This window comes from Dendrobates tinctorius, unplaced genomic scaffold, assembly GCF_039654945.1.
Source record: "Dendrobates tinctorius isolate UK_male_01 unplaced genomic scaffold, ASM3965494v1 ptg000374l, whole genome shotgun sequence".
Taxonomy (NCBI): domain Eukaryota; kingdom Metazoa; phylum Chordata; class Amphibia; order Anura; family Dendrobatidae; genus Dendrobates; species Dendrobates tinctorius.
In genome coordinates, this window is record NW_027362040.1 from 810,480 (window position 1) to 830,722 (window position 20,243).

The window sequence follows — 20,243 nt, forward strand, 5'->3', positions numbered from 1 at the left end:
TGAGATGGGTTCTCCGTCGTCTTGCTGCAATGGTTCAGGGGCTAGCTCCGGAGTACCGTCTTCAGCTAGAGGGTTCATGCCACTTTTGAAGTTCCATAAGTCCCAAAATAAGGGAAAGTCTCTCCCCAGGATTACACTGTGTCCCATAGACTTTATGACTGCCGCCTGATGTCTTTTGGTCCCTACTGGCGTGGCAAGAGTAACCCAGGCAGTGGGGTAGTTCTTAGTATCCCCATGGATGCAACTAATGCCCACGGTTAAGTTCGTTAGGGCGCTAGAGTGCACCAAACTGGCATGTACCAAAGTTACTTGACTGCCGGAATCCAAGACGGCATTCACACTATAACCGTCAACCTCGACGTGGCACACGTGTTGTTCATTTCCCGTGAGGGTCTCCGCCACACAGACTGACTGCACATATAACGAAAGACGCCTCATAGCGTTACAGTCCATTGGCTCTGTAGTCATTGGGCAGTTAACTGCTACATGGCCAAGCCCACGACATCGCCAACATTGTATAGGCCCTTGTCTCCTCGATGGAGATCCCAGACGAGGTCTGCAGGCTTGATGTGAGCCCGTACCACCTCCAGAGTCCTTTGTAGGTCTGCTACCCTTCATTGTGACGTTCTCTTCTTTTGAAGATGAAGTAGGTTTCGCAGGACTCTCCAGCGATTTCTTGGGGAGCCAGTGGGGTGCTAACGTCCCTTGGAGTAGGCTTTCAGAAGCATTGTAGCGTTCGACCATATTCACCAACTGGTCAGCGGTAGTTGGGTCACCCTGTCCAACCCACCTCTGGATCTTAGCAGGTGAGGACCGCAGGTACTTGTCTAGAACAACACGCTCCACCATCTGTGCGGACGTCAAAGCCTCTGGTTGCAGCCATTTTTTTACTAGATGGATGAGATCATGCATTTGTGAGCGGGCTGGCTGATGCTCCACAAAATTCCATAAATGCACCCTCTGTGCGCGTACATACGTGTTTACTCCCAGCCTTGCCAGGATTTCGCCTTTGAGTTTGATATAGTCCATAGCATCCGCTCCACTCAGATCGTAATAGGCCTTTTGTGGATCTCCGCTCAGAAATGGAGCAACTACCTCAGCCCATCTGTCCAGCGGTAAGTGCTCACGTTCTGCAATACGTTCGAACACGGTGAGGTATGCTTCCACATCATTGTCTGCGGTCATTTTAAGCAAAGTCTTCTGTACAGCTTTCTGCGCACTAGCAGCGCTTTGTGCACGGTCTCCCTCATCTCGGGGTTGCCAAACCTTACCTCCTGCTTTCTTACAACCCGTGATAGTCAGTAGCCTTGTTGGAAAACAGTTTACACCAGTTTTATGACATAAAACTGCTTGAAATGTTGTGTTCCAACATTTTTGCACAGCTCATACTTATTAAACAAATAAGCTTGCCATTTTTACGTCAGTCCTAGTGATCCCTGCCATCTTTTTAATAAGTGGGAGGTGCTTGGATTTGGGGGAATGACCGAGTGTGCCCAATTCATCATAATTTACAAAACAAATATGGAGGAATTTATAACAGAAATATATGCCAATCTCTCACTGCAAGACATTTTTTGTGGTGGAACATGGCAGCTGAAAGATTTGCATTGGGCTCATGCATTGAACTCCCATTTTAGCCTAAAGTTAAGCGACTCCAATAGAAAACCTGATATGATAAAGCAGCTCTTTTATTGGAGGAGACTTATGGACAGATTAGGTCACATGCTTCTCCACCAGCAGCTATTTTCTGGACTGGAGAGCTGTGCAGTCTGTGAAGAAAGTTACACTAACAACAGCAGGAGGAGTACCAAAAAAAATCATGTCCTCAACAAATCTGTTAAAATAAAGATAATATGGCTGACCCCTTTGCCTCATTCTGTAGCCAGCAATAGACAATGTAATAAGTGTAATCCGGCTATACAAGGCAAATGGTATAAATTTTTAATGAAACCCAATGGCAAAAATTATTTTAGCCTCAATCTCACGCATTTAGGTAAAAAGAAAAAAATGTCCCCATATATTTACAATCACTAATGATATCAAGCCGAAGCACAGTGTGTCAGAATGGAGGTACAGTTGTGCTCAAAAGTTTACATTCCCTGGCAGAATTTTTGCTTTCTTTGCCTTTATTCAGAGAAAACGAATGATAACGCCAAACCATTTCTCCACTCGTGGTTAGTGGTTAGGTGAAGCCATTTACTGTCAAACTACTGTGTTTTCTCTTTTTAAATCATAATGGCAATCCAAAACCTCCAAATGACCCTGATCAAAAGTTCACATACCCCATTTCTTAATACCGTGTATTGCCCCCTCTAACATCAATGACAGCTTGAAGTCTTTTGTGGTCATTTAAGATGAGGTTCTTTATTTTCTAAGATGGTAAAGCTGCCCACTCTTCTTGGCAAAAAGCCTGCAGTTCCTGTAAATTCCGGGGCTGTCTAGCATGAACTGTGCGCTTGAGATCTCCCCAGAGTGGCTCAATAATACTGAGGTTTGGAGACAGAGATGGTCACTCCAGAACCTTCACTTTGTTCTGCTGTAGCCAATGACAGGTCTACTTGGCCTTGTATTTTGGATCGCTGTCATGTTGGAACGTCCAGGTATGTCCGATGCGCAGCTTCCAGGCTGAAGATTGCAAATTTGCCTCCAGTATTTGCTGATAACGTGCTGCATTCATCTTTCCTTCAACTTTGACCAAGTTTCCTGTGCCTTTGTAGCTCACACATCCTCAAAACATCAGCGATCCATCTCCATGCTTTACAGTAGGAATGGTGTTCCTTTCATCATAGGCCTTGTTGACCTCTCTCCAAATGTAAAGTTTCTGGTTGTGGCCAAAAAGTCTAATTTTGGTCTCATCACTTCAAATTACCTTGAAGTTTTGAGGTTTGTCTCTGTGCTGTTTTGCATATTGTAGGCGAGATACTTTGTGGCATTTGTGCAGTAATGGCTTTCTTCTGGCGACTCGACCATGCAGCCAATTTTTCTTCAAGTGCCTCTTTATTGTGCATCTTGAAACAGCCACACCGCTAGTTTTCAAAGAAACCAATATCTCAGCTGATGTTATTTGTGGGTTTTTCTTTGCATCCCGAACAATTTTCCTGGCAGTTGTGGATGAAATTTTTGCTGGTTTACCTGACAGTGGTTTTGCTTTTACAGAGCCCCTGATTTTCCATTTGTTAATCAGTTTGAACGCTGCTGACTGGCATTAGTAATTCCTTGAATATCTTGTTGTATCCCTTTCCTGTTTTATACAGTTCAACCACCTTTTCCCGTAGATCCTTTGACAATTCTTTTGCTTTCCTCATTACTCACAATCCAGAAATGTCAATGGCTGGATGAATGTTGGAAGTGTCTGGATCCCAGAAATTCACTCGGCTTTTATGCACACACACTGATTACAAGCCAACAGGTTACAGGTGAGGATGTTACCTTTAGTAGCCATTCAAACTCATTTGTGTCAACTTCTCTGCATGTTATCAGGCCACAATTACCAGGGTATGTGAACTTTTGATCAGGGTCATTTGGATGTTTTGGGTTGTCATTATGATTTAAAAAGAGAAAACACAGTAGTTTGACAACAAATGGCTTCACCCAACCACTAACCACGAGTGGAGAAAAAGGTTTGGTGTTATCATTCATATTCTCTGAAAAAAGGATAAGAGAGCAAAAAATTCTGCTGGGGTATGTAAACTTTTGAGCACAACTGTATCTCAATCCCGCACTACTGGATTACTGGTGGTAGGTGAATATGGAGAGGAAGATTTTTGTAACTCCTTCCTAACATCTGTTGTACATGTACAGCAAAACAGGAGGTGCCTTCCTACAAAGCTGCGCACATGTACAGTGGAGAAACTTGGCTCACACATACCTGTTAGTATTTCTTTAAGAAGCTCACAACCTTTATTAATTGTACCTGTTTGAACTTGTTACCTGTATAAAAGACATCTGGCTACACACTCAATCACACTCTAACCTCTCCACCATGGTCAAGACCAAAGAGCTATCTAAGGACAGCAGGGACAAAATTGTAGACCTGCACAAGGCTGGGATGGGCTACAGGACAATAGGCAAGCAGCTTGGTGAGAAGGCAACAACTGTTGGAACAATTATTAGAAAATAGAAGAAACACAAGATGACTGCCAATCTTCCTCAGTCTGGGGCTCCATGCAAAACCTCACCTCATGGAGTAACGATGATTTTAAGAACGGTCAGGCATCTGCCCAGAACTACACTGGAGAACTTGGTCATTGACCTGAAGAGACCTGAGACCACAGTCTCAAACATTACTGTTAGTGACACACTACACCATCCTGGATTAAAATCCTGCAGGGCACGCAAGGTCCCCTTGCTCACGCCAGCATATGTCCTGGCCCCTTTGAATTCCACCAATGACCATCTGGATGATCCAAAGTAGGCATGGGAGAAAGTCATGTGGTCAGATGAGACCAAAATAGAACTTTTTGATATCAACTCTACTCGTCGTGTTTGGAGGAAGAAGAAGGATGAGTACAACTCCAAGAACAATATCCAAACTGTGAAGCATGGTGGAGGAAACATCATGCTTGGGGATGCTTTTCTGTACAAGGGTACAGGACGACTGCACTGTATTGAAGGGAGGATGGATGGGGGATAGATGGGTCCATGTTTTGCAAGATTTCAGCCAACAACTTCCTTCCCTCAGTAAGAGCATTAAAGATGGGTCATGGCCAGGTCTTCCAGCATGACAAAATCCTGAAACACACAGCCAGGGGAACTAAGGAATGTTTCCGTAAGAAGCATATTTATGTCCTGGAGTGACTCAGACAATCTCCAGACCTGAAACTAATATAAAATCTTTAGAGGGAGTTGAAAACCAATGTACCCAGCACAGCCCCAAAGCCTGAAAGATCTGGAGAAGATCTGTATTGAGGAGTGGGCCAAATCCCTGCTGCAGTTTGTGCAAACTTAGCCCAGAGCTAGAAGAAATGTCTGACCACTGTAATTGCAAACAAAGGTTTCTGTACCAAATATTAAGTTCTGTTTGTCTATTGTATCAAATACTTATTTCATGCAATAAAATACAAATTAATTATATAAAAATCATACAATGTGATTTTCTGGCTTATATTTTTAGAGTTTGTCTCTCACAGGTGCAGTGTACCTATGGTAAAAATTTCAGACTACTCCATTTGTAGGTGGGAAAACTTGTGAAATCGCAGTGTATCAAATACTTAGTTTCCCCACTGTACTAGGCAACCATCATCAGCAGGAGTCAGTTGTATATCGTAGCTGACACTCTGCTGTAACGGCCACTAACAGTGATGCCGGTGGGTTTAATCCCTTAGAACCGAAGAAGAAAAAAGGATTTTCTGGGACTTCCATCCATAAAATTAATCTTTTTACTAGGACAGGTTTAACCCCTTAAATACTACTGTCAATAGTGACAAGAGTACTTAGATGGTTTTCTGAGGAAGGGGAATCCCTCTTTAAGCTTATTGGCACCTCGCAATTGTGGGTTGCTGGAAGTTGCCATGGCAACCTAGGGCCAAGTAGTGGCCCACAGGTCAGCGTAAAGCTGACAGAACTAATATCCTGCAGTACAGAACTATTTTAGGATATTAGAAGGCCACTGATCAGGCAAGTAAAAGTTGACGTCGCATTTAGGGACTAAGTAAAAAATAAATAAATGTGAAAAAATTGTCAAATAAAAAAAATATATAGCATAGAAATACATTTAACCACTAAAACATTGTTTTATGTAGAAAATGAATGTGAACCAAAAATTTGCACACGTTCAGTATTATCGTGTCAGGAACGACTCAAGCTATAAAACTGTACGATACCCCAAATGAAGAAACCGTAAAAAGAAAAAAAAAAAGAGGAAAATGTAGCATTTTCATTATAGTAGCACAGAAAAATGGAATTCTAAGTGATCAAAAAGTTGTATGATAAAAATGGTGTCACTGAAAACATCGCTAAGAAATACAGCCGTGCACTTCACATTTTTCTGTGTGTGGCTCACTTACCTGGCCAACTTTTGAGACCCCTGATATAGAGAATAAAAGTTGTGTGATGCAACATACTTCTTGAACAAATTGTTCTAGTTGGATGTTCTTGCATTTTTAATGATAGGGAAGCATTCCTGGAAGTAAGCTATAGAAGTAAAATAGCGATACTTGCTTGATATTATTTAATTATGGCTAAAATGTAATTGTCTTTGCTTGTTAAGGTAGCAATTACAATAATTGCATATTAGGCTAAGGCTAGTATTGCAATTAACTAATGTAATCATTGAAGCAGCTCCAAACCAGAGCTTTACCTAACTGATAGGACAAAATTACAACTGTAGGTACAGTGCATTGATCCTACCCCACTGATCTATTTCACATTGGTAGAGGAGTAATTAGTGTTATTGAGAAAAGGTAACTTGCTTTGTTCCTTTGTTTCTGTATACATGTTAGTTTTCACAAGGATAAATAGACTAAATGACTGAATTGTTTTCATGAATAAAAATTAAAGAAAGTCATTAAGGAATGCATGTAATGACCATGAGGAAGGGTAGGAGGAAAAGGCAGCTTCCTAGGTCACCTTGGGGGTAACGGCATAACCAAGGCAATCTACGTTTAAATTTCTATATTTGGGACAATGTCCTAGCCTTGAACAATATAGACCATGGATTTTACTAAAAACACTCTAAGGCTGGTTTTACACTTACCGCACTTTTTGCAGTCTGTTATTGCAGCCCATTTTTGTGTGCCATATCGCCGCATTTTTTGTGTTGTACCGCAATAACAGTAGTTATTAAGGTTGAAGGAAGACTTTAAGTCTATCTAATTGAACCCATATCCTATCCTAACTTGCCCTAATATGTTGATCCAGAGGAAGGCAAAAAAAATCCCATGTGGCAAACAGTAAGCTTCACATTGGGGGAAAAAATTCCTTCTCGACTCCACATACGGCAATCAGACTAGCTCCCTGGATCAACGCAAAATCAAGGTAACTAGTGTATATACCCTGTAATATTATACTTTTCAAGAAAGGCATCCAGTCACTTCTTAAATTTTAGTAGGGAATCACTCATTACAACATCATATGGCAGAGAGTTCCATTGTCTTACTGCTCTTACAGTAAAGAATCCGCGTCTGTGAGTATGCTTAAACCTTCTTTCCTCCAGACGTAGAGGATGCCCCCTTGTCCCCGTCACAGGTCTAAGAGTAAAAAGATCATCAGAAAGGCCTTTGTATTGTCCCCGCATATATTTATACATTGTAATAAGATCACCCCCGAAGCCTTCGATTTTCCAAACTAAATAACCCCATGGGTAATATCCGTTCTTGGTATTGCAGACCCCCTAGTTCCCTAATAACCTTGGTCGCTCTTCTCTGCACCCGCTCCAGTTCAGCTATGTCTTTCTTATACACCGGAGACCAGAATTGTACGCAGTATTCTAAGTGTGGTCACACTAGAGACTTGTATAGAGGTAAAATGATGTTCTCATGAGCATCTATGCCTCTTTTAATGTATCCTATTATTTTCTTTGCCTTTGCAGCAGCTGCCTGACACTGGCCACTAAATGTGAGTTTGTCGTCCACCCATACACCCAGGTCTTTTTCAGTGACAGTTTTGCCCAGTGTTTTACAATTAAGCACATAATTATACATATTGTTTGTTCTACCCAAGTGCATGACCTTACATTTATCCCCATTAAAGCTCATTTGCCATTTATCAGCCCAAGCTTCTAGCTTACATAAATCCTCCTGTAATATAAAATTGTCCTCCTCTGTATTGATTACCCTGCAGAGTTTAGTGTCATCTGCAAATATTGAAATTCTACTCTCTATGCCCCTTACAAGGTCATTAATAAATGTTAAAAAGAAGCGGGCCCAATACTGACCCTTGTAGTACCCCACTGCTAACCGTGACCCAGTCCAAGTGTGGTCCCTTAATAACCACCCTTTGTTTCCTATCCCTGAGCCAGCTCTTAACCCACTTACACATATTTTCCCCTATCCCCATTGTTCTCATTTTATGTATCAACCTTTTGTGTGGCACCGTATTAAAAGCTTTTGAAAAGTCCATATACACCACGTCCACTGCATTTCTTTGGTCCAGTCCGGAACGCTCCTCTTCATAGAAGCTTATCAGATTATTCTGACAGGAATGTTCCCTTGTAAACCCGTGTTGATATTGGGTCATGAGGTTATTCTTCTTCAGATACTCCAGTATAGTATCTCTTAGAATACCCTCCAGGATTTTACCCACCGTAGAGGTCAAGCTTACGGGCCTATAATTTCCAAGTTCAGTTTTTGTCCCCTTTTTGAATATTGGCACCACATTTGCTATACGCCAATCCTGAGGTACAGACCCTGTTATTGTGAAATCTTTAAAGATTAAAAATAATGGTCTATCTATGACTGTACTTAATTCCTGCAGTACTCGGGGGTGTATCCCATCCGAGCCCGGAGAATTGTCAATTTTATTGATTTTTAGAAGCCGCCGTACTTCCTGCTGGGTTAAGCAGGTGACATTTAATGGAGAATTTTTGTTATCACTGATCATGTTATCCATCATGGGATTTTCCTGTGTAAATACTGTTGAAAAAAGTCATTTAGCATATTGGCTTTTTCCTCATCCTCATCCACCGTTTCACCCAGGCTATTTTTAAGGGGGCCAACACTATCATATTTTAGTTTCTTACTATTTATATAGTTAAAGAATATTTTGGGATTATTTTTACTTTCTCTGGCAATGAGTCTCTCTGTCTCAATCTTTGCTGGATTGATTTGCTTTTTACAGAATTTATTTAATCTTCTGTATTTATTTAATGCCTCACTACTACCTACTTGCTTTAATTCTCTAAATGCTTTATTTTTGTCCCTTATTGCGCCCCTTACAGCTCTATTTAACCATAGTGGTTTCCTCCTATTTCTAGCATGGTTATTCCCATACGGCATATATATTGTGCACAGGTCCTATTCAGGGGGCTAATAAACGTCTCCTATTTTGTGCTTTTTTATGTCTCAGGATATGGTCCCAGTTCATTGCACCAAGATCATCTCTCAGCCGTTGAAAATTTGCTTTTCTGAAGTTTAGTGTCCTTTATTAAAGGATACATGAAAACTTATTATCTTGTGATCACTAGTACCCAAGTGACCTTCAACCCTTATATTTGATATGTGGTCTGGCCTGTTGGTTAATATTAGGTCTAGCAAAATGTTTGTGGATCGACGTTTTTTTTCCCAATACTTCTGTTTGTTTTTGCAGCCTCATTGATTTAAATGGGGGCCATGTCCGTACACCATATAAAACGGCCCTCACGGCCGTACGGCATACGGCGCACCATTGAATTTTTGTGGCCCGATTTTGCGCCCCATAGAAAGCTGTTGGGACTGCAAAATCGGCCTGCAAAAATACGGCATGTGTAAAACCAGCCTAAAATGGTCAAAAAAAGATTATGAAAATCCCAGATTACCCAATATAGATAATAGCAATCAACCTCATATCTCAAACCAGTGCACGGAACAAGGAGTGCTTTATGTTGGGAAAAGCAAAAGTTTCCAATTTACAAACAGTAATTCCCAGCAACATCTCAAAAATGGTAAAAATGTTTATTCTTTATTTCACATAGCTAAACACATAGTGAAAAGTAGATACTATGAAACTCGCCTCTGAGTTCTGGACAAAGTTTTTAATCATATCACTGTTTCAAATACTGTGACTCCATTAAATAAGGCGAAAAGTGTATTTATGTCAGACAATTTCAGATGAACATGCGTTATATAAAAGCTAACATGCCACAAAAAACTTAAATAAACGCTCCAACGTTACTGGTGCATTTTTAGAAAACATATATTAAATATTTGCAACTAATATACTGTATATACATTACATCTGTTCTAATATTCAGGCTAGCAATTGTTATACACCTATCCCAGGTATACGCTTCCTTTCCCTGGGTCCACTTTCCTGTTGTGCTCCACGTCAGGTTTTATAAGTAGCCGGACATGGATCAATTACATTATTATAGTTATGTTAGGTGTTCTCCAGTTTCTGCAGTCTGTATTTTGTGTTTGTGCTTGCATTCATCCATTCTGGGTTCCACTTCATCTGTCTTGCTGATCCTGAGATTCCTGATAAGCCTTTAACCTCTAAATGACCGCCGATACCCATTAAAACAGCTGCCGCTAAGAGTACTCATTTCCTCATCACGGTTTTAAAACGGAGATTCGGAATATGCTGTAGCTCCTCCCAGATTTGGAAAAATCTCCAGGGTCTTGGCTAGCGGGGGTAGCGCTTTATTCAGTAAATAACTGGGATCACCCCCAAAAAAAAGTGTGCCCCGTGTTACAATGACTTATCTCTCTTCTGACATGATATACATGTCAGAGGAGAGAGTAATGATGCCCCCCAAGATCCCTTGATACCTCTGCCATCCCTGGGTCCTCCTGATCTGTCCCATGGACCAGTGTCATCTTTCTGGGGAAAAAAATGTTGGGTGCATGCACACTGTACCCACCGAGATCTGCCGACCGGTACCTGGCAACAATAGGAAATTTTTCTTATTGGTTCTTTTGATCACTGGGATAGACTCTATCACAGTGATTAAAAGAAAAAAAAAACAGTAAATCAAACCCCCTTTTGTCACTCCTTTAGTTATATAAAAATTATAAAATATATATTTCTTTTAAGTTTCTCCATTCTTTGCAATTGGGTTTAGGGTTAGTGTTAGGGTTGGGTTAGGGATAGGGTTGTGTTAGGGTTAGAAATGGGCTTTTTTTAAAGTTAAAAAAAGTCATATGGCGGCTAGTGTTGAGCGCAAGTGCTAGCTCCTCCAGTTTGCATCAGGCTTTTGAGTATGCACAGGGTATTGCGGATCCCTGCATTTTTTTGGGGTTGTCTAAAAGGTGAAAAACATGTGGGCCAGGGACTCGAGCATGTCACTCGAGCAACATCGATATTCGGCGCATGCCCGAGCACCCAATGCAAACTGGAGTAGCGAGCACTTGCAGTCAGCACTAATAATGGCGTATTTAATATGACAATCTAACGTTATCAATTTTGTATCATACTTGTGGATTCAAAATGCTCACTATACCCTTGAATAAAATCCTTGAGGGGTGTGGTTTCCAAAATGGGGTCACTTGTGGGGGGTTCCACTGTTTAGGCACATCAGGGGCCCTCCAAACAATGACATGTCGTCCGTTAATTATTCCAGCAAATTTTACATTCAAAAAGTCAAATGGCGCTCCTTGTCTTCTGAGTCCTGTAATGCTCTCAAACAGTAGAATTTCCCCACAAATAAGGTATCAGCATGCTCAGAAGAAATTGCACAGCAAATATTGGGGTCCATTTTCTACTGTTACTCTTGTGATATTTAAAAAGTTTGGGTCTAAAGTACATTTTTTGTGAAAAAAATCAAATGTTAATTTTTTCTTCCACATCGATTCAGTTCCTGTGAAGCACCTGAAGAGTTAATACATTTCTTGAATGTGGTTTTGAGCACCTTGAGGGATGCAGTTTTTAGAATGGTGTCAATTTTGGGTACTTTCTGTCATATAGACCCCTCAAAGTGACTTCAAATGTGATATGGTCCCTAAAAAATGGTTTTGTAAATCTTGTTGTAAAAATGAGAAATCGTTGGTCAACTTTTAACCCTTATAACTTCCTAACTAAAAAGTGTGCTGATGTAAAGTAGACAGGAACTACAGGACTGTCACTTCTGACTGCAGTACTGTTGTTGGGGACAAGAGAAGTTCCTGAACTGCAGTGCTAGGTGGTGGTGAAGACAGATGACTAAGTAAGGAAGGATAGAGGAAATGTGGATGAAGATGTTCCATGTGTTATTAAGAGATACATTCCTGAAGTTACACACCTGATATCTGTTGTATATAATTCCTACCAAGTTATTGTTCAGTAAAAGACAGTTCCTTGTTTAGTGGTGGTCTACCTCATTGAACTTTTCAATATCTGGCCCTGGCCAGCCGAAGTCACCGCCATCATGCGGCCTACAAGGGCATAGCGCCCCCATAGACAAAGTCCACACACCCAGCCCGAACGCCTATTTTCATGTAGCGTGCTGTGACGTGTAAGATGAGTACCTCACCCACGGCTACATCCCCCCGCCACATTACAAGGTATCCTTCTTTTACAGGTTATAAAGATCAGACTTAGCCTAATGGGTTTAGGTAACAGGATTTTAATTTCTTCTGACATAGAAGCTTATGTGACATCATAATAATGTACAATGAAAGACCAGCAAGATTTATGATAATAGTTTTAATAATGATCTTACATTTTGCTCATTTAAACAGATAAACAGACTAAAGCAATAAAAGTAGGTACAATAATGAACACATAGGGAAACACAGGGAAGACTCCTCTGCAGCCACAGTGACTCAGGTATTTTTTCACCATCACAATGCTATAATAGGTCTCCATGCCAACCTGTCAGTACAAAATGACCGATGGAGCATTGTTATTGTGGTCATGTGTGGGGGGAACTGATCATCTCAGTTTCACATCACATAGTTGGACGAAAACTATCACTGAGTTATCCATGTCATTGTGAAAGAAATCTACACTGTGGTTGTGTTGCTCACAGACCAAAAGAAGTTTTCTACTTACCAAAAACAAAATAGTAAATGTTTGTGTTGGCGTTAGAGATGAGAACATTTATTAGTAATGAATCAAATTTGTTACAAATTTTCTACAATGATGTTTGACCCTAGTGAAACCATTATGTCTGAGATTCGATTTACACAAATCCCGATACCGGCCATTTTGCTGCTTTCTTTGGGTGGCTGAGAAAGGGTTAAAATAATAAAATACATTATACTTGTGGCACCCCTAAGGCTCAGTCGCCACAGAGGTACTGCACCTCCTCCTGAGGTGTGGGATCCCACCATCCAGGTAAGGTGGAGACTCCTGACCACGCTTCAACATCTGCACCCCACACCACAAAGTAGTGTAACAAAGTACCCATTGGTGGCTCCCTGCTTGGAACACGAAACGTGCTGGGAGGTGGGTGGAGTTAGATTACATTTCAAGGAGCAGGAAGAGTTGAGGACAACAGTCAGGCAGTTGGTTAGAGAGTTGGAGAGAAGAAGATCCCTGGAGAGAGGGATAGATGGATGGAAGTGCTGCAGCAGATCCCAGTGACCTGGGTCTGCTGGCACGGGAAAGGAAGAGAGAGAGCAACATAGACTGAAAGCCTGATTCTCCATAGAAAGAAAGACTAGTACGGAACGTGAGGAGTAAAAGGGAACAGAGGACGTGGGTTAGAAGAGAACCCTTCCTAGAAGTTCCAAGCGCAAGGCCGGGGCCCGGTCCCTGAGGTTGTATCGATACTAATGGTCCTGCAGTAGACACCGGAGGAATAGAAGTAGTGACCACTTTATTCCCACATAAGACTTGGGGGCACAACAGCAACTGGATAGTGAGCCGGGACATAGTAGCAAGAAGTCCCCGAAGTAGGCTACAGCTGTCTGCCTTACAAGTAGAGATCATAAGAACATCGGACAGGAGGAACTCCAGTGTAACTCAGTACTAGGAGTACTTTATTTAAAGGCGCTATAAGAGGAGGCGTTCAGAAAGGCACATGTTGGCGGAGTGTTGGAAAGGAGTATTCCATCTGGCCTGGAGGTTGACTGAGTCCATGACCCGGAGGACACGGCACGGAGCCAGGCACCTGTTTGTACAGCAGACTGTGAGTAAAGCTTTGGAACTACATGCCCTGGTGTCCTCCACTTATTCCTGTGCCAACCTGCCCAGCACTGCTACATCCCTTTCGCCTGACACCACACCATCTAGGTGTCACTTCACCTACTCTGCCCTGGGACTACAGCCCTGCCTATGGAGAGCTATAACATCACTGCTGCACCACACCATCTGTCCCAGAGGATCTGTCTGCAGCGTCGGCTTACATCTTCAATGCCGAACACCACAGGTGGCGTCACGACTTACACATTGACACTGAATATTTACAGTGGGCGCCCAGGACCACGGGCCGGGTTCCAGCTACCGTGACATCTCCCATTGAGGACCATTGGGCCCAGTACCGAGTACCCCACTGCCCTTGGTGTGATGGTGTCCCATACTCACCTGCCCTCACTTTGCTGCTGACATTGCAGCAGCTCTTCTGTCTTCCACCTTGGGCTCGCATGGTCATATAGGGGAATGATGAGCATCATATCTCCCCATGTGATTGCATGAGGTTAATCACTGACCACAGTGTCGAAAAGGAATGCTAGAAAAAAAACAAAGATACGAGCAGAGGGCCAGCAGCTATGACAGCATAAGAACGTAAGGGCTTTGGGATCTGGAGACACCTCAGAGTATAATAAATGTATTTTTATGACAATTGGGTAACTTTAAATTCAGACTGACTAGCTTGGCCCGTGCGAAATTTTCTCACATTGGTCGTCGGGGGAGCAGGCAATTTCAGAAAAAGCCAGCTGGTCAAATGTAAATGTATTTCATGAGCTGATGAACACAGACAGGTATTTATATATGCAGATTGGTAATACAATAAATTGTTTTGATAAGTAGAGGCCAAAAAAATTATTCCGATTGAGGTGCCACCTGCAGGTTATTGTGTCTTTCTGCAGGTTTATGAAAATGAATATTTAAACTGCATTTAGTGATAAAATTATGAATGTGTGGTTTGTTTGGCTGTTTTCTTGCTGAAAGGAAAAAGTTTCCCTTTTAAATGGTGTATCATGTGTGTGTGTGGGGAGAAGTAATCAGCGAAAAGGCAGTGCATGTTTACAAATGTGTTGGTAGTGTGTTTTGGGGTACTATGGTGCCACCTGACATTAGTGAGGCTGCGTGGAGTCCTTGGCTAACCGGAGGTGAACTATTGAGTGTGGGAAAAAGTTCAGAAACTTTCCCATGCTTATTAGTTCTTCTCCGGTCAGCCGGGGAGGCTGCGCAGAGATGAACTCATTCATTCTGCAGTGGATTACAGTGGGGCGGTTGCATTAGCACTGGTCCTTGTTCTAAACCAGTTAACCCATGTGATGGATTGCAGCAGGGGACCTGACTGAACAGTGGAGAGGTATGTATATTGTTGGGGAGTTTTTTGTTTTTTTTTACAGAACCATGGCTTTTTTTTGGATTAGCAGATTAATAAATCTGGTCAAAAACTTGGTGTGTTTATTTCATTAAAAGAATTTTTAATTAATGTGTGTGTGTTTTAACCCTTTACTATTCTAGGGTTAATAATGGATAGGTGTCTTATTGACACCTCTCCATTATTAACCCGGCTTAATGTCACCTTTCAATAGCAAGGTGACATTAACCCATTATTATTAACCCATTAGCCACCGCTACAGTGCAATGGCAATAGAGAGGCTAAGTGCCAGAAAAGGCGCATTTCTGGGGTGGCTGGGGGCAGATTTTTTTAGACAGGGGGGTCAAAAACAATGGTCCCTCTCTATGCTATTAATATCTGCCCTCACTCACTGGCTTTCCCTCTCTGGTGGAGAAATTACCGCGGGAACCCACACAATTTATTTCAACAAATTAACCCCTTAATTTAACACCTACATGTCCCAAATTTTACACACATACCCTAATCGAATTATTAGTCAAAAACATATAAAAAAAACTAAATGAAATGAAATGGTTTACTGTATGTAAACCATGTGTCATTTCATGTCGGGTTTTGAATTGATTTTACAGAAGCCGGCAATTGATTTAGCGGCTATTCTGCTATGTAGAACTCTATGAAATATAAATATATATATATATGTGTCTCAATGACATATGTGTGTATATATATATATATATATATATACAGTATATATATTTGCAGTATGTATTCTATTTGTCTATATCTATTCCTTCGTTTGTGTTTTAACCTGTCTTTGGGATCCATTATATGTCCATTTTGCAAGCCGGCGAGAAAATCTCGGCATACGGATGCCATACGGATATGAAACGGGTGCTTACATGCGCAAAAGAATGCAGCAAGGCCTTGACAATGGATCACATACGGATCACTGTTCAGGGAACATTTCTGCGTATTATGACCATAAAATACAGACCGTATTTTTATACGTTAAGTGTAACTCCAGCCATACAGTGTGCCTCTGCATGAAGGAAACGGACATCCAATCCGGCCAATTACGTGAAGAATCTAGATTACATGCTAGCCCCACCACCTCCTCAGATGGCTAAGTTAAAAATGACAATCTATGTGATAGAACGTGGCTAGCGTGAAAATAACTAATGTAGTCAACAGAATGTTCTGCATTGTTCCTAAAATATGACCGAGGCAACAAGCAAACCTCGTAACTAAAATTTTAAACAGACCGACATGTCACTACAAACATGTACACTTCACATTTAGTGAACGAATAATCCTTTTAAATTCAATCTGCATTAATGTATACTGGAGTATGGTGATAGATAAAAATATGTATGGTACACAGCAAACAGTTAAAGGGAACTTGTCACCAGACATACTGCTATTAACCTGCATATATGGGGTTATACTGGAAGTTAATAGCGCTATAATGCTGGCCCTAATGTTCTGGGGAGAAAATGAACTTTATTCTCCACAGCAGCGTTCCCGTTTCAGGCACGGGGACAGCGCCAGCGCTGGATCAGACACCCCTTTGAGAATACAGAGCAGCTGCTGTAACTGAGTCTCTGGCCCTGACTAACAGCTGAACCCAAATTCAAAGGGAGTGTTAATCAGAGCCAGGGCGTGGTTACAGCCACCGCTCTGTATTCTCAGAGCGGTGACTGAACCAGTGCCGGCACTGCCCCGTGACTGAAAATAGAAAGCTGCCTCAAAGAAAAAAGTTAATTTTCTACCCGGAACATTAGGGTACATGAAGGCGATGGCCTGCATTAGAACTCTATTAACCTGTAGATTAACCCCATGGATGGCACAGCATTTTATCTTAATTAGCCAGATGTTTATTTTCAGCAAGCCAAGGAGAATAGACCGTTCTACTGTATATGTGTTAAATGTTGAATGTATGTGTTTCTTTCTGGTTGGTCAAGAAAACAGACTTTTGTAAGCCTGTAATATTGACTTGCAAGTTGACAAGTTGTAAAATATTGTGCTATTATCCTGGATGATTAGTAATACAGGGTCATAGAACAATGATGTTTGCTGATATGTTGATTACACATTGTCCAGGCCAGCCAGTGTCTTATCACCATTCTTCCCCTTTACCTGTGAATACTGGATGAACAGTTGTTAAATACAAAGAGAGGTTATATGCCTCTGTAACATGAGATTCAGCCAAGACATCCAGACATCCAAAAGAACCAGAGACTTTCTACAGGACAGCTGCCAATACATCATGGCTCCATCACGAGGGACACAGATTGGTTATTCTACAGGATGCCAGCTTACAAGACCACGGCCCCGGCTGAAAGAATACGGATCAGCTCCATTGGCCATCGCTAATCCTTGAATACATTTGGGGTAGTCAGGATTTGGACCCACTGGTCATCTGAGCCCCATGGATACATTTGTGGGGGCCTGGAATGGGACTTGTCAGTTGCCTGCTTCCATAGGGATGTTCGGAGAAGCCAGGTTGTGACCCTCCAGTCAGCTGGCCTTGTACCTCAATGGACTGTTATCTTCCTAAGCTTCTTGTTACCTCTTCTCTCTGTGCATGCCACAGGTGGGATAGTCAACTCTGGAAGCTCTGAAGTGACAGCTGCTTTTATCCCGGTGAGTCAGCGGAAAGGTGAGTCTCTGTAATGTGCACCATCTTGGGGTATTTTGCTGGGACTGTTCTATGTGTTTGTGCTGTTCCGTCTAAAGTTATTCTTATATGCTTCATATAGATTGTGCTATTTTCCATGCTGTGTAGTCTTGCATCTGGTCTGCTGCCACCTGCTGGTCTTTATCTGTACAGCAGCCTGCAGCTAATTAATTCTAGTACATGCCTTCCACTTCCGGGTCAGTCACTCCTTCTCTTCCTGCTTTCGGCCATTCTTAGTTTCATTTTCACCTGGGAGAGACACGCCTGTACTGAGCTGTGAAAGGCATCAGTTTTTTGACCAGCTTGCTCCAACTTGCTACCAACTTGCTGCACACACATTGCTGTATCACCTTGGTTGTTACATCTACATGTCTGGAGAACCTACTGCATTACCAATCATATGCTGTATGTCCAGATCTCCAAATAAACAAGTCTTGACTTCCCAATCCTTGGTGTGTATCATTTCTCCAGACGCATGAACAGCAAAACAGCAACAATGGTCCTGTCTGCTCTGCATTGAGGAAATGGAAGGTAGTAATCTCTCCCAGCCCCAATCAACTACACCTCCATTCACCTCATGTGGGGACAGAACAGTCAAAAAACTGCCTTGAAGCCCGGCAAAAAATCACCCTTATATCCTAACCCGTCTGCCTGCTCACATACTGCAGCCCTGCTCTGCTAAAGAAACTCTGCAGCGTCACCCCAGACCGCATTGTGCATAGAGACTCTCCGTATATTATACAACATTGCTGCAGATTGTTGGACTGCAAAACCCCACAATTCTCTAAAAACACATTGGGAATCTTATCAGGACATCTTAACTAAGCTGCACTGCGATTTCCAGCCCCAATTCAAAAGTTCAGTTTCTTAAAGAGACAGTGCACCTTAAATCAAAATGGCTAAAAAAGACCCTGCTGAAACAGAGCAAATACATCCCGATACTGTCCATTATGAAGAGGGGGAAACAGACCAAGACTCACGACCAAAACGCTCTGTCAAACCAACCATAAAGGCTGTTGAAAACTATCACAATACAAAGGATGAGTTCAATGACAACCTGGATGATCTATGGGAATGAGTCACCTCCCTCATGTCAAGCATCCAGTGCCACAAAAATGATGTATCGAGTCTACAGGACACTATAAAATGGCTAGACACAGCCCACAGAAGATACAAGAGACTATCCTCAAGGTACGTTGCCTTCCTAAAAGACTCTAATATTGATGAAGCCTCAACAGAATTAAGCAAAGTAGATTCCACAGAAAGAGAAAGGGACGCCACCGTGCAAGACACCAAAGATAAAGCAGAGCTCCGTATTACTCATCTGCAAGAATTAAGATCCCACAGGTCAGGCTCATCCAGACCCTCTGTTCGGTTATACAAATCATCCTACTCAAGAACTTCAGCCCTCAGCGATAGAATCTTAGAGGCCCATTTAAATGCAGAGTGATCCAAACTATGACGTTCCTTTACAGAAAAGAAAGCTGAAGCACAGGCAGAAGCCAAGAAATCCGAAGCACAGGCAGAAGCCAAGCCGAAGCACAGGCAGAAGCCAAGAAAGGTGAAGCAGAGGCAGAAGCCAAGAAAGCAGAAGCAGAGGCTCAAGCAAAGATTCTTCAAACACAAATGGAGGAAGAAATCGCACCAGCTAAAGTAAAAATACTCGAGCAAGCATTAAAGCAAAACCTCGACCTGAATTACCTACCACCACTGGAAGAAGAGGACCCAGCCATCCATACCAGTGATTAAGTGCAGAAACAGATATCTGCAGCACACACCTTCTCCAGTGACGTTCAACCCAACAATGTGGAAAAGTCTAAGTCAGCCCAACTTATGGTGCCAGTGTTACCCACAGCATCTGCAGAGACCCAAGACGATCATAAGACGCATTCCAGTCCATCTCCACAGTTCAAGCCGCAGTCATCAAAATCTCCAGAGGTTAAACCACAGCTCAACCCTGCAGCAACATCATTCTACCCAGGAACAATTCAACCTTCCACGCCACACAGCTTATACGCCCGAGAGGCAACACAAGCTAACACGGTAACAATGAGTGAAGGATCAGACATGTCCGAGTCTGCCAGGTTTATGGTGAGCAAAGATCTAATCAGCACTAGCCTCTCAAAGTTTGACGACTGTGCAGAGAACTACAGAGTCTGGAAAGCAACCTTCAAGGCCACCATTGCTGACCTCAACCTATCCGCAGAACAGGAGCTCGACCTCATGGTAAAATGGTTGGGTCCTGACTCCACTAACTGTATCAAGAGTGTTCGGACCGTCTACGTGGGGCAAGCTGAAGCAGGTCTCACTGCTGCCTGACTGAGACTCGAAAGAACCTATGGCAGCGCAGAAGCCATAGAAAAGTCCCTATTCAAGAGACTGCAGGACGTTCCAAGGATCAACCTTAAGGAAGCCCACAAGCTTCTGGACTTAAGCGATCTGCTTATGGAGCTGGAACTCAAAAAAAGAGACCCTCGTCTGTCTGGATTGTGCTACCTGGACACCGCACATGGGGTGAACCCAATCGTCTCAAAG